This window comes from Anabrus simplex, chromosome 5 (genome assembly GCF_040414725.1).
Source record: "Anabrus simplex isolate iqAnaSimp1 chromosome 5, ASM4041472v1, whole genome shotgun sequence".
Lineage (NCBI taxonomy): Eukaryota > Metazoa > Arthropoda > Insecta > Orthoptera > Tettigoniidae > Anabrus > Anabrus simplex.
This window is the reverse complement of record NC_090269.1, coordinates 418,768,831-418,794,226: the sequence shown is the minus strand read 5'-3', so window position 1 is coordinate 418,794,226 and position 25,396 is coordinate 418,768,831.

Here is a 25,396-nt window from a genome sequence, read left to right as displayed (position 1 = left end):
CATTCCAAACGCACGCATATTTGAATGCTGAAAATATACGCACGACTTCTCGTAAATGAAAATGTAGTCTATCTAGTTTGATAGATATTAATCAATACCCATGGTACATCTCATTCTTGGTGAGACGAAGAGCCAAGTAACTGCAATCAAAGGATGCACCGACCCTTGTTATCGCCCGTCAAAGAATACAATACAGACTCGGCCCACGGGATTTGTCTGCCCTCTGCCTCCAAAATAATCCCTCTGCTTTTTACTGCGTCACGTTCGAGTGTGGGAAATATTAAAGCTTATTATAAAATCAACCTACCTTGTGATAAAACAGAACCGACACTTGTCCGCAGTCTAATCCATTATGAATCACAACCGATTGTAAAAATAATCGGTATTATTTGTAAATTCCTAAGAACAGTAAAACAGCCCAGCTGTCTAGCAGATGTGAAAATATCGTGCCCCGTGGATTTTGTACATTGAGACATTAACAGTCCTACCTAGTGAGGGTGGGGAAAAGGATACTACCTGCTCGGTTTCCTGAAATAAATTTTGTTATGGCATATCTCGTAGGGTACGAACCGATCACTTAGTGCTTTGCACCGCAGCATTCCATAAACAGGTCAGATAACTCGTCTTGATATTCCTGTCGTAGTCATATTGTTTTGCCTGCCTTTAAACATTCAATACCGGTACATAATAATCGATTCATTCGTAATGTAGTTTATAACACTTCCTTCCATACAGTATTCACTGCGCTTTGACCATTCGGCCGTATCTGGAACTTAACCTTTTCAAGCGATTTTGCCCGAGACAGTGAAACATACAATTGGCCGTGGCTAAATACTGGTTCAGGTAAGTAGACAACCACTTTTCCAAAAGTTTGTCCCTGCGCTTTATTAATGGTCATACAGAAGGCTAGTCGACTTGATACTTTCCCGTCTGTACGTATATCGACTGTTTTCTCTTAACAGCATGTAAGTTATTAGGAACGTTCTGCCATCTGTTGAGTATGTTTAGAGGCTGGGGAAGGTCAGGGAATCAAATAGTATTCTTGTGTGATCAGAGGAAGTGGCTTAACAGGTAGTATTCAAACATGGCTGCATGCAATCACATTACTAAGGCTGAAAATCACATCAGAACATTAATGAAAGTGTTAGTCGCTTAGCAACCTGCTAAGTACAGAATGTATTGCGGTTAGGTTATGCCTTCGGCTGCAATATTATAACAGTGATCATTTAATGATTCGATTTTAAGATTAATATACGTTGGTTGAATTTAGACACATATCATTGTCTCATGATTCACCGGCAGGTAATTCCAGATAGAATAAAACCAAAATGAAGCAAATCGGTCCAGTAGAACGGACGGGCGGATTCGCCAAAGCTGTTTTTAGTACTCTCTTCTAATTCATATAAATAAAGTTGTAGGAGGTCCCCTGTCTGTAATTTCGTTTGTTCTGACAAATTTTCAGATATTTATCCGTTTTAGGTCAATTCAAGACCGTATCAGTTGTTTTTATTTTTCATGTCTGTTTGTTTGTTCCACCTTCACGGCGAAACGGCTGGATAGATCTCGACCAAACTTCATATTTAAAGTAAACCCATCTACAGGAAGGTTTTTATATGCATTTGATTTCAAAGTCTGAACAGACAAGGGGTTTACAGGAAAACCAGAACAGTTTTCTTCCATTTTCTCTTATACTATTGATTTTCTGTAAAATCCTTGGAATCTATGTGAAACGTCCCTTCATTATAAACAACTTATGTTATGTACATAATTTTGCTTACTCTTCAAATGACGGAGAAAATTACTATTTTCTACGGGTCTCATGGTCTGCATTTAGTGACCGACAGGCCGACAACGAACCTACAGGTTACCATGGCAACGCCTCTGTCTGCTTGCCAGCAGGTAAGACACGTATTGCCATTTTCGTCATCACTCCTGTCGACTCGTAATTGTTTCTTGGGTAGAAAGCAAGATAGAAGTCAATCGCCCATTCTGCGGGATATTGGCAAAATACCGTTGGAGATTACAATTGTCCTTGAATAACACTAAGGGGCGCTGTTAAATTTTGAATAGCACAGTGGAGTGTACCCCATTATTTCACACCTTGAGGTGCTATAATTTTTACTGTATTTCTATTCTACTTCTGTTTTCCGCTTTCACTTCTTGCCTCTGCATTGCCTCTTTGGGCTTAAATAATAACACACCATAAGTTATATTCTTATCTGTTTATGTAAGAATCCCTGCGCCTAAAGTTCTCCTCTATTACCGTCTTCTTATATCCGTAGCTCATACCATCACAATTTATTGAGGGGGCATTTTATTTTCCAATATATCAACTTGGTATTAACATATTTGTCCTATCCGGCTGTCCTCAGTTATAATCCTATTTTCTATTAATTTCAACTTTCTTAATTATATTACTTTCTTCCTTAATTACTCTGTATGTATGCGAGTGCTAATCCCGAAACCTGGACACTCTTTTCTTTGAGGAAAAATTCAAAGCTGTTCAAATGTATAACTTTTGGCCCCGGAAAATATCGAAATATGGATGTATTTTAATGACGGTGTAGACCTTTGTTTAGGGGTAATTGGTGGCTAAACGGTAAGTCGTACTACAAAACAGATGGCACAATTGCCGTTCAATTTGGAGAGATCTACAACTTTGGTCCTATTGTCATGTCACGATTTGTTGATACGTTAGATCGTGCTTCATTTCTCGATTATAGTCAAATCTCTGCAACTCGATTGTGACTGGCATTAAGGAAAATGGACCTGTCTTTCTAATGAAAACTCTCCATCTCTATTGTGAATGGTAGTTGCGAAGTGAGCCTGCCGTTATCGTAGAAACTCCCGAACTCGATTATGATTGGCAGTAGGAAATGTAGCCAGCCATTATCCTCTTAACTTCCCCAATACCTACCTTACATCGGAAACAACGTATGACGTCCTCCCTGTTTTCCTTCTGGGATAGCGCTAAGAGACATACAATTTAATCTTATTCACTGCGTTTAGAGTAATTTACGGAGAATTCGTATTAAATGTTGAATACCGTAGCGAAGCACGGGCACATTTGCTAGTATTCAGACAAAACTTTACTTTTCTTTCGGCGTAGATCGATATGGCTAAGTGATAATAAAGTTCTAATAATTATTTCTGTAAAAGTCGCGAATTGCTCGCGAAAATTGTGAAAATTTGACGCAAATGGTAAGTACTTCGGCAACGGAAAGAAGACCAACCAAAAGTTGCGCTAGCTATCTGTAACAGCAACATTTTCCCAAAGACATGTTCATTGCTAGAAAGTGTTACCTGCGTCAAAATGTACAAACGAAGGATCTTTTTCTGAACATTACGTCGTTTAAAATCATATTTGCATACATCCACTGGAAATACAAAGTTAAAGGGATGGCTCTGCTGAACATACATAGGAATTACACTCCAAATTCAGAAGATGTGTTGAATGAACTAATGAACAAAATAAGAAGACACGCCATTTGGATATTGCGTTGTAATTCTTCATGTTCGGTATCAAAAGTGTATACCTGTACAGAGTGTACTGTATGCATAATAATATATTGATTTCATTAAGTACTCGAACTTTTAAATAGATACACCACATGCAGCACAATGTTAGACTAAAATGGAATGGAGTAACTTAATATGTAAGATATCTTCAAAAAGTGTGAATTCCACATCATGCTGTCTTCATCCTGAGTGAGTTTCATATTTGAATTAATTAACATACATCTCCATTGCAGACTGTGATGCCTTTCAGCAAGTCTCTGTGATTTTACTAAACCCAGCCACAATCCTCTATTTTGTTGATGGTGATGATGATTGTTGTTCAAAGGGGCCTAACATCGAAGGTCATCGGCCCTCCTCTATTTTGTAACTAGCTCTGTGTCCTCATTTAGTTCTCAGCACAGAAAATAGCTTGGACTTCGACATGTCATTATTCAAATTCATAAAACGTTTTGCAGCTACACTGGCACGATACTACGAGTTAACCTCACCCTGAAAGCTGCGATAGGAATGTCAGACGGATTGCTGAACAAACGGAAGCTGAATCACACACCATATATCACACAACTTGTCCAAAAATGCAGTGTCAGGAAGGTTCTGATAGCTAAGGTACACCTTTGACAATAAGTAACAAAACTTGGTAATGTCTTCCATAACAAAATATGCTGTTAATAGGGTGTATGGTTACCCCTAACTGCCACACATGCTCACAGCGACGTGGCATGCTCTCTATCAGATGGTCCAAGAGCTCTTGTGGCAGTCGAACCCATTCCTCCAAAAGACCAATGCGAAGGTCTTGGAGGGTCCTTGGTGGAGGCTGGCGGGATGCAATTCGCCTCTCCAATGCATCCCAGGCATGCTCTATAGGATTCAGATCCACAGACCTCGCTGGCCAGTCCATGCGTTGAATGTCTTCCTCAGCCAGAAATTCATCCACCAAAGTACCGCGGTGCGGTCTAGCATTATCATCCATCAAGAGGAAGTCTGGAAAAACCGCACCTCTGAAGAGTTGAACATGTGGTCTCAGTACCTCATCCCTGTATCTCCGAGCGTTAACAGTGTTCCTCGGACCACCCATGAAGATGTGCAAGTCCGTACCGCCATTCAACATGACGCCGTCCCAAATCATGACGCCACCACCACCACCACCATACTGCTCCCATTCCACGATGTTCCTGTGGTTCTATCGGCTACTCGGTTCTCTCCAGATTAATGTGCGACGGGAATCGTTCTGCAAACTGAAGCTGAATTCATCTGTGAAAGAGCACATGCCTCCATTCATTCATAGTCCAGCTTCGATGTTAACGACTCCACAGTAAACGGGCCCGTGTCTGTGCTGGAGTGAGCGGGACGCACACCGCTGGACGTCAGGCAAACAACCCTGCTATTCTGAGCCTCCGGTACACAGTTTGCCGGGAAAGGGCTGCAAGTTCTGCCGACAATTGTCTTGCAGGTGCACTCGGATTTTGTCAGGCGGTTAAGGCCAGATATCGGTCCTGCTGTGGGGTGGTTACCCTTGGTCGACCTGGTACTGACCTACGACTAACATCCCCTGTGTCTCTAAATCGTCTCCAAAGTCAGAAATGACACTTTGTGGCACATTCAACGATACGGCGACTTCGGTCTGTGTCTGGCCTGCTTCCAGGCGGCTGAGTATTCTACCCTGCAAAACGGGGTCCAAATGGCGTCGTTGTGCCATTATGTTGTCACGTTCACCACGAGGCTACACTCCGCACACTATAACGGGGCCAACACGACTGAGGGAATATGGCACTGACTGTGTTTAATTTGCGGTAACGCTGCTAGTCAAAGCAGGGAACACTCCTTTCCTATATAGAGCGAACCCATAAGGTTGGTAGGTGCACATGTCGTGCGATTTGCGGTCTATTTCCTGTTGCCCTGCTTACTCGTAACCTATGCTTAACTTTTTGACACTAGTGTACATCAGGCATAACAAGGTCACGAGCTGACTGACAACTCTGCGTGCATGAGAAACACCTGTTACGAGCGTAACCCAGAACGTTATCAACTTAATTATCAGGAGTATTGTTATTTTATTGATATCAAATTATTTTATTAAGTTTTTTTTTCTTATTGCTGTACCAGGTGTACGCCTTCCCCGGTTATTTAACCTGCGCGCCTTCTTGAACTTGTGTACTCCCAGAAACTTTTGTCTTCTACAGTTAGATGCTTCTACCATCGGTTTATTTTCCCCCTCTCGCGGGTAAACTCTAATTATTTCATAGAGTAATGTTCATCTTTGAAGTTTGTAAACCTGGTTCTGAGGATTTCTTTAATGTACCGGAGTTGTGAACACTTCAGCTGGTTCCTCCTCGATTGTAATGAACCTATCAAAACTTGGAAATATTGTCTCTAGCCAATTGATTCGGAGGTGTGGAGAGGAATCCAGCCTATCAGTAAAGAGTTCTGGAATCTTCCCCTCATAGTACTATAAAATCAGTGCACTATAGGGCCGTCTTGTTTGAATTGCTCCTGTGGTTATGAGTGCGACGTGTCCGGAGGGAGGCAGGGGCAAGGTCTGCGTGAAGAAGAACCAGCGGCTAAAGTAATGGCAGATTTTGCCTAGACATGTGATAGTTCCTGCGGATAGTTTGAGGGGAAGGTTTTAACCTCTTTTCTTTTAATGTAATTTTGTAAAACTGGTGGTTTAAATGTAGAATTTTTGGCAAGTCTGAGGACTCTGTTCTATTCCCTACCGGGAAATATGTAATGTAAGGGAACAAAGAGTGAAGACCCTCTGTCGTTTCCCATTCAACCTTGCTTTGGGTGATTAAAACTTTCAACCTCTAAATTTCTTAAATCTTCTCTTGATATTAATGTTTCCTCTTTAGTCCTCCCGGCGTAGTATAACATTAGCCTATGTATCATTGGGCCATAAGCCCACTCATGGTTTTAACTATTTCTAGAAGGAGTGCAGGTGTTTCACCTCCTTGTATTTTATTTATGGCCGGTTCTGTGCAACTATTTTCTTTTGTCATTAAGGCCATGTAGTATGGGCAATTATGCCCCTGATTATTTGGTAACTGTTTCTGCGTCTTGGTTCCCGTTAGGAACAGTGCTTAATGTCATTGTAATTGTGAAGAGATTGATGAACACTGTGAAGTGAGGTTACCCGATGGGTTTCCTAGCTTAATTTCTGTATACCATAGGAAAGCGATTGCCTATGCGAGGCTAGACTATGGTAATTTGGAGCTCCGACTCCTGAGTAGTGCAACTTCTTGGAGAAAATCCTACTCTTATAATATATGTGTACCTGCCAAGGGAAATATTGCTCTTTTCTATGTAAATTAACAAACTGATAATTACCTCAAGTTTAGTACATGATTTTCGGACTTCTAAGTCCCTGTTACCGTTAGAGCCGATGAGCAAATTAATAATATGTTATATTTGCTTATTATTCATTCAGGCGTTATATCTTTCAATTTTAAACTGAAAAAAAAGAATAGGAAAGAACTAAAATTTCCAAATTTGCTATATTAGAAGTTGCTCTAAGTAATCCCTTATCCAGCCATTCACCCCAGGCACTAATTATTATTATTATTATTATTATTATTATTATTATTATTATTATTATTATTATTATTATTATTATTAGATGCGAAAAAGACCAGAAAACTGATCACGCAAAGCTCACTTAGAAGTTGTGCATTTCCTTCTTTGCCAGGCAGCCTTCAGTTTTTCTCTCATCGTGGTTCTTTGTTCTTCTGTCCACTTAGCTCCTGTCTTCTTCTTGTGGTTTCTCTCTGACTCTACTTCCCACTTGTTGATTTTCGTTCTGTAGCAGGTTCGGTTAGCGATGTCGGCCACTTTGATTCCTGATTTTTCCAGGTCTTGGCGGATTTCCGTTGTCCACCAATTTGTTTTGATGTTTTCTGTTGCCTCAAGTAAGATTCTTGTCAGTCTGTTTTCTGGAAGGCGTTTGACGTGTCCGTAAAATTTCAGGCGTCTTTTTCTGATGTCGGCCGCAAGGTTTGAGAGCTCCTCGGTTTTTGTACGAGATTGCAGTCTATATCCTTCGTCAGTCAGTTTTGGGCCGAGAATTTTTCTGATGATTTTACGTTCCTCTTTCAGGATGTCTTCGAGTACTGTTTTTCTGTGGAGATCCAGTGTTTCACTCGCGTATAGTATTTCAGGTTTGATCACAGTGTTGTAATGTCGAATTTTGGTGAAGATTGAAAGGCATTTTTTGTTGTAAATGTTTTGCGTTCGGCCGAGGGCTCTCTTCATTTTCTGGATGCGGACCTCGAGGGCTTTCTGTTCTTTTCCTGTTGGTACTATAATTTCTCCGAGATATCGGAACTCAGTTACTTTTTCGATTGTGCCAAATTTCGTGTTCAAATTCTGGAGGCTGCAGTGGTTACACATGACCTTAGTTTTTGAGAAGGAGACTTGTAGGCCGAATTTTTCTGAGCATTTCTTGAGGGTTTCGATTTGGCTGATTGCCTCTTGTTCGTTTGTTGCAAGGATCGCAAGATCATCTGCGAAAGCGAGACAGGAGATTTTTACATGTTTTCTTGTCACACTTAATGGTTGCCAATTTCCTTGAGCTTTAAGAGCTTGTTCCCATTCTCTCATGATTTTGTCCAGGGCTATGTTAAAGAGTAGATTTTATTATTATTATTATTATTATTATTATTATTATTATTATTATTATTATTATTATTATTATTATTATTATTATTATTACGGGAATACGGCGGTTGAATTTTTTTGTGAATTTACCAAGTTAATAGGATTTTATTAATGTTTCCTTATATTTATCGTTAGCAAAAGTATTACTGGAAATATCTTTAATATCAATTTCATATAAGGCGCCATCACCGTTATTATTTTTATCTTCGCTTAACATCCAGAATCAGTATAGTGTACTTTATTCATTTCACTTTATCGTGCACTTTTCTTCAATGTGCATTTTATCCTGCCACCGGTTGTAAGCCACCTGTAGTAGAAATAAATTATTACTTACATATTCCCGTCACTAAAAGCGATACGGGAAGTACTAGCAGACGGACAGTGAAAGACTGGAGGGATACGGTACTCTGTACAGTACATGTATGTATTCTTTCATATAAGGACGTACATAATTAAATGTGTTCAACACGGCGTTTGCACAAAACGCTCGGAACGCCATGCTTCGTAATCACCGTGCACCATGAAAATAAATAAATTAACTACCAGGTGTATGCTTAAGTATTTGCCGGTTTTTATGGTAATTTTCAAGGGAAATTCAGTTTTTGTTTATTCAAATTGGCCATCAGCTTTTACACACTTCGTCCATCTTTCAGGTAAGTAATGAATACCATGCCAGAAAAACTGCTTGTATTTTCTGGCAAACCATTCGTCGAGCTATTTTCCAATGTCCTAGAAATTGCTGAGGTGCTGCTCTGCGAGCGCGTGCCCCATTGATGTGAAGAGGTGATATTCGGGGCAGTACGGCGGGTGCGGAAGGATGTCCCATCCAAGCGATTTCAAAGTGTCTTTCACTGGTTTTGTTGCGTAAGACGGCGCATTGTCGTGTAACAAAATCACTTTGTCATGTCTTCTAGCCCATTCCGGTCGTCTTTCGATCAATACGTGATTTAAATTACCGGGTGAGTTGGCCATGCGGTTAGGGACGCGCAACTGTAAGCTTGCATCCGGGAGATAGTGGGTTCAAACCCCACTGTCAGCAGCCCTAAAGACGGTTTTCCGTGATTTCCCATTTTCACACCAGAAAAATGCTGGGGCTGTACCTTAGTGAAGGCTACGGCCGATTCCTTCCCATTCCTAGGCCTTTCCTATCCCATCGTCGCCGTAAGACCTATCTGTGTCGGTGCGACGTAAAGCAAATAACAAAAACGTGATTTAAATTAATCATTTGCTGGCGATAGCGTTGTGCATTAACGGTTTCGCTGGACTTCAAGAGTTCATAATACACAATACCGCTCTGCTCCCACCAGACACAAAAGCATGGTCTTCTTGCGATTTGGCCTTGGTGTTAAAGGACCAGCTTCGCCAGGTGACAGCCACGATTTTCTTCGCTTCGTGTTTTCAAAATAAATCCATTTTTCGTCATCCCTTACAATTCGGTACAGAAATGATTTTCTTTCGTGGCGTTGAAGCAGCACATCACAAGTGACAGCGATTTTCTGTTTGCCGTTCATTCAAATCGTGTGGGACCATTTACCGAGTTTACTGATCTTCCCCATTGCTTCTAAACGTCTGCCGATTGTTTCTTGTGACACATTTAGTGCTTGTGCCAATTGTTGTTGAGTTTGAGTTCGTTCATCATCCAGTAACGCCTGCAATTGCTCGTCTTCGCACTTCTGTGGTCTACCAGAGCGCGCACTGTCTTCCACATTGAAATCACCACGTTTAAACTGGTCCGGCTCCATGGCTAAATGGTTGGCGTGCTGGCCTTTGGTCACAGGGGTCCCGGGTTCGATTCCCGGCAGGGTCGGGAAATTTAATCATCAATGGTTAATTTCGCTGGCACAGGGGCTGGGCGTATGTGTCGTCTTCATCATCATTTCATCCTCATCACGACGCGCAGGTCGCCTACGGGAGTCAAATCTAAAGACCTGCAATTGCTGAGCCGAACATGTCCTCGGACACTCCTGGCGCTAAAAGCCATACGCCATTTCATTTTACCACGTTTAAATTGACGAAACCATGTCTTTTATGGAGCGTGTTCACCATATGTTTCTACCAGCAAACGATGACTTTCCGCAGCCTTTTTCTTTTGATTAAATAAGAAAAGCAATGCATGCCGCAAATGTTCTTTTTCAGGCACAAACGTCGACATGATCACTGAACGATACAACACAGGCACTAGTGTTTGTCGAACTCAACTTGTGTGTGTTGGTAGGTTAATGTCAGACGAATAAACTGACATATGTGTCAAATTCATACGCTGCGTACTGTTCGCTGGCGCCATCTCTTAGTGAAACCTGAAAAGTCTTATGCATACACCTGGTACTTTAGAGGTTGCCTTAAAGTATCAAGTAAAATAATAAGAGGCACTTAACTCCACCACCGAAGCCGGTGTATGCATGCAATTTCATCAATCGAGTTCATTTCTAACTTAGCCTTTATCTCCTAATTCCGATTACACTCCTGCCATTGTTCCCACCTGTTTGTACTAGCTATCTTTCCCGTTACTTTCACGTCTGTTATTACTAACATGTGAATAAGATATCCTCGGTCCACCCAGGTTTCACTCCCAAAAAAGCTAAGACTCCCCTATGAACAATTATGAAGCAGAAAAATCCCGAATACTAAGCCGCTTCTATATCACTTCTGTAGTAAAACGTCAAGTTTTTATAAACTTAAACAAAGGAAAATGCACTACGATAAAAGCAGCAACTATCCAAGAAACCGCCTTGATACAAAAGTACACAAATTACTGTGTCAATCCTTATGCGGCAGTCTATGTAGCTGTATGTTTCAACCATTAACTTACTTGTAGACCAAGTCAGGTAACGGAGCCTATCACAGGTAGGCGTGCGCAGCCTTGAGTCAGTAACGTGGGGAAGTACAAGTTGACTAAGGGGAAGATTTGCGTCCACGTGCAAAACAGATATTTCTTTTTACGTCGCTCCGACACACATAGGTCTTATGGCGACGATGGGACAGGAAAGGTCTAGATATGGGAAGGAAGCGACCGTGGCCTTAATTAAGGTACAGCCACAGCATTTGCCTGGTGTGAAAATGGGAAACCACGGAAAACCCTCTTCAAGGCTGCCGACAGTCGGGTTTCGAACCCACTATCTCCCGGATACAAGCTTAAGCTGTGCGCCCCTAACCACACGGCCTAAGAAAGATATGATGATAAAGTTGAAATATGAGGTAACAAATTGGGGCAAATGTGCATTTATAGGAAGGGAAATTAGGGATTGGAATAACTACCAAGGAAGATGTTCAATACATTTTCAAATTATATGCAATTATTTAAGTAAACAAAGATAGGGACTTCACCACCTGGGCGACTGCTGAAAACCAGCAGAGTACTAGCGGTAGCAATTGGACATGCAGATATTGCAAACCCGTTGGAAATATCCCCAGCGCTACATTTCAGCAGTTACATGAAACTCACGCGAGCATTTCTGGCCTTAGCTGTTCTTATAAGGCGTGTTGTACATTAATTTTAAAGATAATAATATTCAGTCAGATATTTAAAACAGGGAACGTTCTTTCTTTATTTGTTGATCCTACCGTGCGGTCAGAGGCTCGTGGCTGTGAGCTTGCATTCGGGAGACAGCGGGTTCGAATCACACTGTCGGCAGCCCTGAAGATGGTTTTCCGTGGTTTCCCATGTTCACACCAGGCATAAGACCTATCCGTGCGACGTAAAACCACTAGCAAAAATATATGCTTTCTTTCTTTCTTTCTTTCTTTCTTTTCAGACTAAACCGACCTGATCACCACCACTTATGTGGATATTTTAGATATTTTAGAAATGCATTTAAAATGTAAATATTATGAGGTACTTTTGATCGAATTTAAATTCCGAAAACCGATTTTTTATAATAATTTTATTTGTGCTGATATAGAGTGTGTTTCTATTATTTTATTTTATTTTTCATTAACTTCGTGCACTCAGCTATCCATGCGCTGAACTGTGGACGCTTTCATCATAGGATATTTGTGAGGGGACTGTTGGTAATTTTATTTTCTAAAGTTGGCAACCCTAACTTCGAGTGATGACTAGTTGTTAATTGAGACAATAGATATACAGTAACTCTCATATCATCTCACTCGATATGTCTTAATGTCCCGCCAAATCTCAGGAATATGGGACTACAGTGGTCGAGAATGCGAAACTTTCCGGCGCTGACTGTACCTTGAGCCTGAGTGATGGCGGGATCAGGACGCTCTCTACTCTCCCTCAAGCCTCACAATTTATTACTTACTCACTCAATTCACATTTTACTCCATCGATTCCGACTTCACTTTCTCATGCGCGGTCTTATTCAATCAAGGCATCCCATTTCCCCTCTGTCTCAAGTGAGCTCCTAACACTCACAGAAATAAACTCACTTTCTGAAAGAGAACTGACTAACGTTTCGCCCATATAACTTCTTCAAGTATCAGAACTTCCATTATTCCTTACACAATCTCATACGTTGACTTAGGTCGGGTGACTTTGAGGGAAATTACGATCCAGCTAAGATGACAATCTTCTCCTCGATCCGTCACCTCGCTGGAGAGTGGCGACTAGGTCTGGGTTTTTTGATGACCTAAAAGTTATCAAAATATGTCGGATAACTAACGTATTTATGATCGAAAATTCCTATAAAATGTCCTAAATGACTTTCAAATTACCTTTAAAACAAGTAAATAAATATGTATATTTAAACTATCTGGTGTACCCGTGCTTCCCTACAGAATTCTTAGAAAGACTGTATTTGTGGTTTTCCCAACTGAAGTCAACATAGGACATTAGCGATTAAAAGCAATGTTATCATACAAAATATTCGAGCCCCTGTGGGTGGGGGACGCAGCTGAATACATTCACGGTATCTCCTGTCTGTCGTAAGAGGCGACTAAAGGGGGCGACCAAGGGATGATCAAATTAGAACCATCAGACTACTTGTAATTAGTACCACCACGCAGGGAACAGCATGGGTCGCTTTTACTTGCGCGCAGTACCACTATGTTAGGTACAAAATAGGTTTGTGATTAGTAGCGATAGTGTGTGCTCAGGAAGCATTTTACAGTACCTGCGATTCGTACCATTATATGAGGGACACCATGGGTGAGCGACACCATGGTTCTGTCTTGCCTATGATTAGTACCCACGATGTAAGGAACACCACAGGATAGTGCGAGTCCCTGTGGTCACTTATATGAAGAATACTATAGGTTTGCGTTGCAGAATGTGCGAAACGCCATAGTCTGTGTTACATGTGTGCATTACATTACATTACCTGTGAGTAGTGCCATAATGTGTGGAATACCGCGAGTCTACGCTACTTTTGATTAGTACCGCAATATGACAAATACCATGGTTCTACTTTCCTAGCGATAAGTACCATTATGAGGGGCCGATGACCTGGATTTTGGACACGTTTAGACTACAAGCATCATCGATTCAGTATTGTGCTTTAGAAGCAGTCCCTTACCAGCTGGCCAAATGGTGTCTAACCAAAGGCCATTCTTGTAAAAAAAAAATTTTTAAAAGCTGTCCCTTGGTCAGTAATACTATTGTTTAACGCTAGTTTCTGGGACTGTGGGGCATTGCGGGTCGGATGCACTAATTGTTTTAACTTCATATCTATCAATTCATTCTTCGTCCTCACGTTTTGAATTCTGGTCAGTGGAGGATTATGGCTTTTTAATTGTCCTTACATTTCGTCTCATTTCGTGCCAATAGGGGCCGATGACCTAGATGTTAGGCCCCTTTAAACAACAAGCATCGTCAACATCAAAATATTCGATCAAATGAAAAACCATACATTATATCACTTTCAACGAACAGTACTCCGCCATGACCAGGCTTGCAGAGAGCCGCGAACAATCCTCTGCCATTATTCCGTTAAATGTGCCCACTGCTCATTCTAATCAGTACCTCAGAGTAGGGATTGAATAGCTGGAATGCTATGATGAACCAGTGTGTTACGTACCAATAGTATCAGAAAATGTATGAACCAGAGGAATGGCATGCTAAAGATGAGGGAGATCTTAACTCTCGAGCTACTTCTCCCCGAAATTCATGCAGGCTGTTACAATCGGTACGCAGCAGTAATCCTATCTATCGGAGATGAGTGGCACCAGAAGACACAAATCATATCACAACAAACAACGGTCAATGTAATGTTTTATTTATAGAGTAGACTGTAGTTCCTTATTCCCCGACTTTACATACCGGTACCGGTTTTCATTAAAATCTGTTTACCCATTTTCTCGTGACTCGGCGCTGATATGGACTTAAGCAACAAAAGTCCAAAGTCATGAATATATAAAAATGTGTAAGATATAAATGATCGGAAATTTAATTCTGTATAACTTAGTTATGTAGTATTTATCGATAGGACCACTATTAGTATAAATATTTGAGAACTACCATTTCACTCAGCGTGAATAAAATTAGTTATAGCCTAGATTGTAGCGACTTAGAGTAAGGATTGAATAGCTGGAATGCTATGATGAACCAGTGTGTTACGTACCAATAGTATGAACCAGAGGAATGGCATGCTAAAGATGAGGGAGATCTTAACTCTCGAGCTACTTCTCCCCGAAATTCATGCAGGCTGTTACAATCGGTACGCAGCAGTAATCCTATCTATCGGAGATGAGTGGCACCAGAAGACACAAATCATACCGATTTTCATTAAATTCTCTTCAGCCGTTTTCTCGTGATGCGCGTACATACATACAGACAGAAGTTATGGAAAATGAAAGAGTGCATTTCCTTGTTACTGTGGACACGACCGATACAGAAATATAATTCTTTTTAAATTCTGAGCAATGTACAGATGAAACTCTTATCTATATATATAAAGTAACTAGTCCTGACTGACTGACTGATTCATCATCGCCGAGCCAAAATTACTGGACATAAAGAAATGAAATTTTGGGAATATATTCATATGAAGATGTAAGTGCTCGCTAAAAGAGGATTTTTGGATATTCCGTTGCTGAGGGGGTGAAAAGGGGGGTGAAACTTTAAAAAGAGCGTATCTATATCTCAAAACTTCAAAAGTTTACATATGTAAAAATTGGCATTTAGAATCTTCTTTAAAAATAAGGAAACACGTATTTTTTTTCAGAAAATCCCAATAGGAGGGGTGAAAAAGGGGTTGAATGCCTTTAATCAGGATACCGATACTTATATCTCAGAAACTGAAGATATTACAGACCTGAAAATTGGTGTTTGGGATCTCCTTTAAAAATAAAGAAACATGTTGTTGTTGTTTTTTTTTTTTTTTTTTGGAAAATCCAATTAATGGGGGATGAAAAGGAGGTGAATTTTTCAAATGAGTGTATCTGTATCTCAGAACTTTTAAAGTTTATAGATGTAAAAATTGGTATTTAGAATCTCCTTTAAAAATAAAGAAACACGTATTTTTTGGTTTTCGGAAAATCCCAATAGGAAGGGTGGAATAGTGTGAGAAAGGGGTGGAATGCCTTTAATGAGGCTACTTATATTTTAGAACCTGAAGATATTACAGATCTGAAAATTGGTGTTTGGGATCTCCTTTAAAAATAAAGAAACACGTACTTTTTTGTTTTTGAAAAATCCAATTAATGGGTGTGAAAAGGGGGTGAGTTTTTAAAATGAGTATCTATATCTCAAAACTTTTAAAGTTTATACATGTAAAAATTGGTATTTAGAATCTCCTGTAAAAATAAACACGTATTTTTTTGTTTTCGGAAAACCCAATAGGAAGGGCAGAAAAGGGTGAAAAAGGGGTTGAATGCCTTAATGAGGCTACTTATATTTCAGAACCTGAAGATATTACAGACCAGAAAATTGGTATTTGGGATCTACTTTAAAAATAAAGAAACAGGTACTTTTTCGTTTTTGGAAAATCCAAATAATGGGGGGTGAAAAGTGGGGTGAATTCTAAAAATGAGTGTGTCTACATCTTAAAACTTTAAAAGTTTACAGGTGTAAAAATTGGTATTTAGAATCTCCTTTAAAAATAAAGGAACACGTTTTTTTTTCTGTAAATTCCAATAAGAGGGGTGTAAAATGGTGAATAATGGGTTGAATGCCTTTAATGAGGATACATATATCTCAGAAACTGAAGATATTACAGAACTGAAATTTTTATATGGGATCTCCTTTAAAAATACAGAAACATTTTTTTTTGTTTTTTTGGAAAATGCAATTAATGGCGGTTAAACAGGAGTGACAAATTGGGGTGAATTTTTTGAAAGACTATATCTACAGAATATCTGAGAAACGTAAAATGTTACAGACGTAAAAATTGGGTATTTGGAATCTCCTGTAAATGTAAAGAAACATATGTGATTTGTTCTTGAAAACTCCTCTTAAAGGGAACTAAAAAGGGGTGAAATTTTAAAATGAGAATTTCTAAAGTATATCTCAAAAAACTTAACATGTTACAGAAGTGAAAAATGGTATTTTTTATCTCTATTAAAAATAAAGAAACGTGTATTTTTAGTTTTCGGAAATACCACTTTTTTTTTTGCTAGGGGCTTTACGTCGCACCGACACAGATAGGTCTTATGGCGACGATGGGATGGGAAAGGCCTAGGAGTTGGAAGGAAGCGGCCGTGGCCTTAATTAAGGTACAGCCCCAGCATTTGCCTGGTGTGAAAATGGGAAACCACGGAAAACCATCTTCAGGGCTGCCGATAGTGGGATTCGAACCTACTATCTCCCGGATGCAAGCTCACAGCCGCGCGCCTCTACGCGCACGGCCAACTCGCCCGGTAGGAAATACCACTTGGGTGGAAGGGAGGCGGGGTAAAAGTGACTGAAAATGGTGTCGAATTTTTTAATTAGGCTACTTATATCTCAAAAATGAAGATGTTACAGGCGTAAAATTTGATATTTGGAATCTGCTTTAAAAGTAAAGAAACATGTATTCTCGGAGAATCCAATGAAAGGGGGGAGGTGAAAGAATTGAAAAATTAATTGACTTAATTGTATGAGAATACATACATCTAATAAAAACTAAAGTTGTTACAGACGTGAAAATTGGTATTTGGATCTCCTCTAAGAGCAAAGAAAAACGCGTTTTGGGTTTGCGAGGCGGTATTGCTAAATCTGCACGTGGCTCATGGCCAGCTTGAGAGCCATGCCGAGAAATCAACAACAGACGCAAACACACCGTAGCGTACTTGCTACGGCACGATCCTGTCAGCTCGAAGGGCCGTCTTCAAATCCCTTCCCTGGCGTAGGTTTTTTTTTCCTTTTATCGGTGCTCTTTCTCAAGTCACGTGCAGATTTGGCAACACCGCCTCACAAATCCCGTTTGAATCCGCCCGCGAAGCAATCTGGTTGGCTAACTTCAGCCGTTGCCTATGCCTGTACATGGTTTGAAAGGTAATATTGTCAGGTTTCTTTACAGTTTAGCTGAGTCGTTGCCTACGTAATATACAAGGGCTGGAAGAACGGGTGACTGTCCGCCAGAATAGCGGGGCACTTTAGGTACTCAGTCATATCGGTAGATGTCAGGGTTATGGGCTGTTGTCAGTGAATTAAAGCCGTAATTTGGTATAAGATTCGCATTAATTGCGTGATATGTTTGCAGTTTTCGTGGTATCTTTTGGCGTGCTATAGCTGTACGAATTATAGAACCCTTATAGATGCATCCTGATATCGTTCTTCCTTCATTAATTACACCTTTAATAATGTTACAACTTATTCCGTCTATAAGTTGGTTTCGATCCGCTTGGTTATTTTGTAGTTTGATAATGATGATCCTTGTTGTTTAAAGGAACCTAACATCTAGGTCATCGGTCCCATTTATTTGTACGTTATTCATATAATCTGCATTGCCGGAGCAGAATTGCCTTCAGTTCAACAGCCTTGCAGCTCTGCAGTCGGAAAGCGAAGTCTTGTCCCCACCGTCGGCTAACCTGAAAAAGTTTTCTGTTTTTTCCATTCTCCTATACTAAGGCAAATTTTGGAACATATACTTTTATTGCTACGGGCGCTATCCCATCACCGTCTCCACACCTTAAATCGCGGCTTCAAATCTCCTTGGCCTGAGAAAGTGCGTACGTCTCGCGGGGGCCCGCTTTATCCCATCAGGGTACAAAATGAAAACGTTTAATAGTAGAAAAAATGCATAAGTTGTTTCTTCGTCTACTTATGTACCATAACACCAAGACTACCTTAAGTTTATTTTTTGGCATTGACGAATAGTGTGTTGTTCCCTTCAATACTGTGATATTTATTGTAGGTCCAAGTCACGTAATGTACATTTTGTACACAATATGGGAATGTTAGTAAAGCATTAAAAATGCTGCATTGCTTTGTTCCAAGATGTACTTAAAACAATACAAAGTAAGAGAAATGTGACATTCCGTCTGCTTGTTACTGATCCATCCTTACTAGAGAAGTGAAAAATTGCCGTTTCGAGGTAAGGCAAAAAACTATGTTTATTATGATTACCAACAAGGCCGTCGAAGGTGGATAGCAAGCATTTCTTTGAATCTGATTTTAGTGTTAGCCACACAAAGAATAGGCTTCTTCCAAATAAAATATCATCCAAATTTATTGGTTACGCCACTCATAAACAAATATGTGCCAAACGAAGGAGTGATCCTACTCCAGATTAGATTCATCTAAACCAGTAAGAATTCAATCAATAGCAGTTTCACCTTCAGAGAAACATCCCAATCTCCCATGACAAAAGTAGCGATTATGCTATCCACTCCAACTCCAAAAGCATCCTGAAGAGCATCCAGAAACAGAAGGAAATCTATCTTGCTGAGGAAGTCAACTGATAGATATAAAAAAGTAATCTATAAGCTACGACAGAACTGAAAGAATTAAAATCTGAGAAGAAGGTGAAAACAACAAAACACATAAGTAGATCAGCTAGACCCGTACGGTTAGAAAACGTCAAATTTGGAGAGACTACTTTAGAAAAAAATCCGTTTTGTGGCATATAAAAGCAGCTAATGGTTACATTTTAATTAGATGATCGCTTAAAACTTCCACACAGGTATAAATTAAAAAATTATCTTGGCTACACTAATAGAGAGGCTGGAACATCTTGAAAATGTAAACGATTCCTCAAAATATTGTAGACCGACAGGTACGGAATAAGTATTATGTGATTTAAGCCGATCTATTTTTTTTTAATTTTTCCCTTCCTTATAGCATTTTTATGAGTTAATCAGGTGAATAACAACATACTTGTGTTCTTTCCCATTTCAGAACATTATGTAAGTCAGTCCATAAAGATGACATCGAGCGGCGTATTTTGAAACTCACCGCGACCCCGTCAGCTGGCCGGCATTTCCAGGCCTTGTATATCAACGCTTCAGTAGCTGATAAAATGACAACAGCGTGAGATATCGAATTATTTCTTTCAAATTGTTTATCAGTATGACCAACCTTCTAACTTCATATACTCGGTTCACGTTGTTACCGACCACCCTGTATGTAGCATCATGATCTACGTCCAACAAAATGGTCGCTGATTTAGCACACAATTTTATTGCCATAAATATTCTTGAGATAAGTATTGTGAGACAAATTTTCCTCTCTTCGGGCTTTGCCGTTACGTAGACGAAACGCCAGTCAAAGACAGTAGAAACTCGCTTAAAACAGGGCGCCATTTGTACCTTCTGTATATAGAAGGCGGAGCTCTGTCATACGGTAATAACGTGAGGAAGAAGATGATGAAGATTTACAGGCTTACTAATAAAAACAGTTGGTTAACACTTGTATTGTACCATTCTGTTAATTATGAGAATGGATATTTAACGCTGATAAAATAATGCGCAGCAGGACGCTAACTGCAAAGGCGTGATGCTATACTAAGCGCGGGAACTGAAGGGGATTCCCGAGGCAAGGCGTGGTCATGTGTGACGAAGAAAGAATATGTGAGGAAGAAAGAAAGAGAGATGGGATTTTGTCTGGGGGAGAGATCTGCCATCTTAACAGATATTTTCAGCGGGAACAGACAGGCTCGCCACATTACGGAAATTGAGTCGTAATTCCTATATTTGAAGGTTTCCCGGGAAAGTAAAAGGATGGAATCATTGCCAGAATTTTACGAAGCCATAGGTACATCAAAGTCTATTAATATATAATCGAATAAATAACTACGTGGGAGGCCGACTACCGTGAGAAAATATTTCGAGGCCACATGCCAATCTCAAGTTGTCTCCCGGGACTTCCCAGCGCGTCGCGTGGATTCCTGCATTCTATAAGAGCTGAGAATGGTGGGAGGAGGTATTCAGTCCATGATATGATCGCTGTCCGTGCGCGTCGCGTCTCTGCTGATATTTGCGCCAGAAACCTTTGTCTAAGACAAAGATTGTGACTAATAAGTGTTGTGGCGATAACTTGATTCAGTAGCTTCGAGATGTGTAAAAATCCCGGTAGCAATTTAAGTGAATGACAATATGTAGACGTTTGCAGTGAGACCGCGAGTGTTTAAGTATTTGGCGCAAAGAGTGCTACCTGTGTAGACTTTCATTATGAGGCGATGAGAGAGGAGTGGCGACGGGCGAAAGAATACCAATAACAATAAGCTAGGATAGTTGGTATTATTCCGGTCAGACGTGGAAGACTAGATTAGTGGAGCAGGAATAGTAAAGTCAGTTTCGAGATTCCAGATATCCAGTACTGATTCCCATGTCAAAGGGAATAAATAGATCGGGAGGTGGTGTGCTGTGAATAAACTAAGTATTTCATTTTAGTGAAGAGCGGTGAGGTGTGCAGGAGACGGGTGTTACGAACTGCCGTCCACGACCCCAAGAAGACGACCAACGGGCCACCCAGACTGAAGAAGACATCATGAACGTGATACACTGGAAGACTGGACCTAAGGGATCGATCCGGGACAACGCTGCCGCCATGACTGCTTAAGCATTCGCAGTCAACCCGGACGGTAATTAATATATATGTGTAGGGTCGGGGGGTTGTTATGCATAAATACGGTGATTAATTTGTAAATATAGTAGGGAATATGATTACGGCCCATTAGGCCATTTATTGAGGTATTTTCTTTATATATTTTAGGGTAAGGCATATACATTTTATTCTATTTCATAGAAAGCAAGAATCAAGGTAGCTTATGTGATAGTGTTGCTGTGTACATAGTCGTAGGGGAGCTTAATTACGAGCTTAGGTCAATGTTTCTTAGTGCCTGGCATCAGACGATATCTGCTTGTAATTATGGGTTATTAATGATAGTGTACCATTTCTTTATATTGGGAAGGGAATCTGTCTGCATAATGTAGAGCACGCATGCTGCCTGGATTTAATTGTTTACTTCGTGTTTGTATTGAGTTTGATTAACTGTGAGTGTAATGAAACTACACCGTAGGCTATGTCACGAATATTTGCGACCCCACATACTCTGCCAAGTAAGGGACTGAACCCTAGACTTGAGGGTAGCTGGTACTCGTCGCATGGGTTGACGGCGAGGTTGATGTGAATAACGGAATGTTATACTTCATATGTTATAATCGAGACCCAGGGCGGTCTGTCACGGGTGTTGGACAGTTAGAAAAATGTAGGTGATTCCTCACTCATTTATGTGGCTATTTTCGTCATGTGTAGAAGAGGGTAGGATCAGTGGCAAAGGTCTCAGCATGCTTGGAAACTACGCTATGTTTTTATCTTCTTTTTGTTGTGAGGGTGTTTCACGGTCGAGTCCTGGAGGTCATTCCCCCAGCCTGCACGGCAGGGAGGCTCGACGCCATTTTTAAAGAGACAGTAATGTGAGAATTTCTTTCTTGCGGGCGAGACAAGCTGCCACGGCAGTTTCTTTCTTTCTTTCTTTCTTTATTTATTTATTTATTTTTCTTTTTTTGTTAATTGAGATAGGCAGGAACTGGGCACTAAGGAAACTAGCTTAATCAGTACAATTTGTAAATATAACGTTTGTTTAATGGACCTTGGTTCACATCCATAAAATATATATTTCATGCGGGACTGAATAGATATGCCTGTAGTTGTAGGTTCAAACTTACTATTTTGTTGTGTTTATTTCCCAAATAATGCATGGGGACCTTTTTGTGGCTTTATTTCTGCAGGACAATTTCTCACCCTGGCATCATATACTTTATTTGTAGGTACAGCGATGCTGTTCCGTGTAAGGACACATTTGTTTCTTCGGTTCACTTATCGTCTCCCGCACGACATCAACCAGCTATTGTATATTTTTTCGATGTTTATCTTTGGATTTATGATGTGAGCCTTTGGGGCATCCATTTTAGCACTATTAGTGCAATCAATTGTAAAATAAAAAAAGGAAAATATTGGTTTAAGAATACACAACTTAGGTTCAAAATGTTAGTAAATGTGTTTGTGTTCCTCATTTCGTAAGCATACGTATGAACAATTTTCTTTATTATCTCCCTACTCTCGTTCACAAGAACCCAGTAAACGACCTTTCCTGCCGACTTCAGTTGAGCTGGCGCATTCATCAGATAACAGGTAAGAAGGTAAGATCGTTTATGCAGTGTTGTTTATGCCCTATAGGGTACAGTATATTTATACATTGAATAAACCTCGCATAAGCGTTGCATATCTTTCTTACTAATAAACGTGGTATACCATAGCCGGGTATATGCATTGTATTACTATACTGCATGTATACACTCGTTTCAAGCTGTAGAAATCTGAACCCCTTACTGCAGTTCACTGGCGTATATCTTCACGTTCACCGCCTTTATGATCGCTTTTGCTGATTGTCTAGGAGCAAAAACTTTCAAGAAACCGCGCGGTAGCATTCATAGAATACAACAGAATAACATAGAATACTCGAATAAACAAGAACAGAACAGCATTGTACATATTTCAGCAGTGTATATTCTCACAAGAAATAATTATGTCACTGATAATTACTAACCTAATTCCGCGCTCATGTCCGTACTGCTCTGAGAACATGAATTTCGCACGATATTGAGCCACGTCTTTTCTGTCATCTCTGTCTGTGATAATGACAATTCGAGCATTCTCTTTGGTTAATTCATTTTTAAACTTTCATCATCTAGGAGAAGTGGGTAACTCCGTCTTTTTAAGTGTTTTATTTTACGAACAAGTCCAGCCTCCATGTTCTATGCCTTCTATGTTATAAATATCATGGAAATCAACGTTATTTTCCATTCTTTCAATGTGTACTTAATAGATACCGGTAAGTCAGATATTTTAACGCGATTATATTACTGCAGACAGTAAGTACCACTAAATTAAACTGATCGCTCGTTTCTGTTTCGTCGCTCGTTGCTATACAACGCTTAAACAAGGGCCCTGGTCTGTATAAGCAATTCAGTGAATAACTATAAAAGATGTATACACAGGAGGCTTATACATGGTTTATTAGTAACAAATTGCACATAAACGGTGTATAAATCTTGTATTAACCCGCCAGTGCACGGGTCACAAAAAGTTACATGAGTAAACGGGTTGGGTCTCACAGACCCATCATCACATTTGTTTTTTATAGTATGCTAATATATTTTTATTTTCAGTATTCATTCTCTCCTGTTCCGATAACATTATAAACACATTGCTGTCATAAAACCATTGATGATTAACACTGACGTAACATTTCACAAAGCAATTCTCTAACCACTGCAAATTTACACGCAATATTTTATTTGATCACAACATTCAGAACTTACCAAGTCAAAATTTATGATATCGTCATGACCTAATCTGCACGATCCAGAAAGTTCACTGGAACATTCACATTTCAGCTTTACATTCACTGCACACAAATACGGAGTGTTCAAGACACATTAACTTTCTGCACAAACAGCACGAGTACGGGTCTTTCTGTCTCTACAGTATGCACGACGTCCTCTCTAATTTTCTGTATTTTCATATCCTGCTTCTGCCGTCAACCCAGATATCCTTCTTGCAGTATCGCGAATGCTCTTAGGAAGATATCTTGAGACAGCTGTTTCCCTTACTTGTTCTTCAATTAGAAGAAACAAGAGTTTCTTCAAAAAATTTATTCTGTTCCTAGCGTCTGGAGAGTTACGGTTGTTGGCTCTTAATATTAAATATGCGTTAAAGCCTGCAATATTCAGAAACGCATAGAAGACCACCATTGTCCAACGAGCCGCCCTTTCGTCTACACAGCCTACACCACCCTTAGCTGAATTATAGAATGTGACTATTTCAGGCTTCCTCTTTCCTCAGTTTTATCATCTCTGTGCATCGACAACAGGAAAACAACAGTTCTTCATTTATTTGGAACATAGGAAACCAACATCATGTCCTCTTGGAAGCCAAATAAACTCCTGTGAAATTTTCGTTTTGCAGCTACAACAACGCTTATGGGCAACTCTCTCTTATTTTTATGAACAGTATGGACCAGTGTAGTATTATGTTTATGCTTCATTTTTTTGACAGTAGGGTACGAGGTAAACCAGTTGTCAACCGTCAAATCACGTCAACTTTCGGACACTGGGATGCACATTCTCTCCACAACCACAGTAAATTTCATCATCTAATAATGGTTCCTCCAATAATGCGGCAACTCGTTATATGTCACGTGGATTGCTGACATCAAAACACTACTTTTTCTTAGACCTACGAAGAAACGAACTCATTAACCCAGCCCAACCCATTTTCAGTCTCACATCTGTACTAAAAACCCAAGTAACTAAGGTGAAAGAGAGCCAGGCTAGCTAAATCACGGATTTGGACAAAACGGTGAGATATAATCACCCTATAATCTTCTTTGTGTACACGGTTAAAATTGAAAGACTAAAATGCTTGTGATAAAAAACTTACATGACTGCACGGGTTGGGTCTCACAGGCCCACAGAGCACTATAACTTACCAGTGCTCACGTACTAAAGCAATCGCTTCCATGTTTGTCTGCAGGAATACTACACCGGTGAAAACAGGAAGGTAGCAGAAGCCGGAAGTATGCAGCTATCACCGTCTATCAGAAAATGTTGGAAATACCAGCGCATGGGTCTCACAGACCCAACCCGTGCATTGGCGGGTTAAAGTTATACACAGTTTATTAGTAGAGTTGACGAACACCGATCGCCTGGTTACCAAGGTGTCGGTTTTCTGTTCACGCAAAATTGTCGACACTGAAATGATGACGCTAATTCCAGTTGAAAAACGTATCCACGTTAAATAAAATTTAAATTAAAATAAGTAAAGAATGCGTTTTAACTGTTTATTGTTGCTGTATTTAGACTTGTAGTTAAAGGGAAAAACCAAGGAGAAGGCCAAAGAAATGCTGGA